Source organism: Octopus bimaculoides, chromosome 2, assembly GCF_001194135.2.
Source record: "Octopus bimaculoides isolate UCB-OBI-ISO-001 chromosome 2, ASM119413v2, whole genome shotgun sequence".
NCBI classification, from domain to species: Eukaryota; Metazoa; Mollusca; class Cephalopoda; order Octopoda; family Octopodidae; genus Octopus; species Octopus bimaculoides.
Genome location: NC_068982.1, coordinates 188,085,203 through 188,086,428, shown reverse-complemented (window position 1 = coordinate 188,086,428; position 1,226 = coordinate 188,085,203).

Here is a 1,226-nt window from a genome sequence, read left to right as displayed (position 1 = left end):
ATTAAGTGCTGGACGGTTCACTGTATTTTTTGATGCAACCATAATATTCTGCCAAATATATTAAAAGTTTATAAGTGAACAATGCTCTATCTTACGTTTTTGTGTTAAAAGCGCAATTCGTTACTTTTAAGTGAATCTCTGCAGGGTTTCTATAGAATTTAGTGTCAGTATTGAAAGTTACGACATTTCGTGTTACGAATACGTTCATGTAAACAATGAGATCGAAGAAAGAAAATGGTTGTGAATTCGTTTTGGGATTTGGTTTGCAAGATTCTTTATGTGAGTTCGTGTGTTGAAGCATATTCTGTTGTGTCTGGGGAGAGTCATTCTCTTTTGGTGCCTTATAATTTAACACACTCACCGGTAAAATTTCCACTTATTTCGTTTTTATTTTTCTAAAATTTTCGTTGCGTCTTGCAACCTTTTCAATAGTCAAAACTATTGAAAAGTTTGTCTGTCGCTATGTTCTGGGTTCAAATTCTGCCGAGGTTTCATCCTTTCGGGGTCGATAAATTAAGTGTCAATTGCGTACTGGGGTTGATCTAATCGACTGTCCCATCCTCCAAAATAACCATCCCCCATGGTTATTGTTATTTCTGTTATTAATTTGTAATATTAATTAATCGTTATTTCATTAATATTATTGATGTTAGTATCATTGATATTGATGCTGTTGATATTGATGTTGTCACCTTCCTTCATCATTACGACCGGGACCCGTGACTATTCCACAGAATTATTGGCAACCCTATCGGGTCATTTCTGAAAACTTCATCCAAATCACCTGAAAGCGTAGCCTTTGTTGTGTCTGTATGAAAAGATTGTCGCTCATCTGCCACTCAGTGAAAAGTGCAAGAAATTGGAATACGGTGATTACTAAATGCACTTTATATATATATATATATATACACTTTATATACATTATGCACAGTTTTATAGACTTAATACACAGCATTCATAAAATAAATATTCACTCTTATTTTTCTATTTTTCCTAATAACATATACATACATATATATATATATATATATATATATATATATATGTATGTATAAATATATATCACTGTACATATGATACAACCTTTAGTTAAATCGCATATATCTGCCACGTAAATAAGCGTGAATGTTTCACGAAATTGCCCTTATGTGCATACGTTAAGTGATAAATTATATAATATCTTAGTTCAATTTAAAAAATATACTTTTCACTATCCACTCACCATA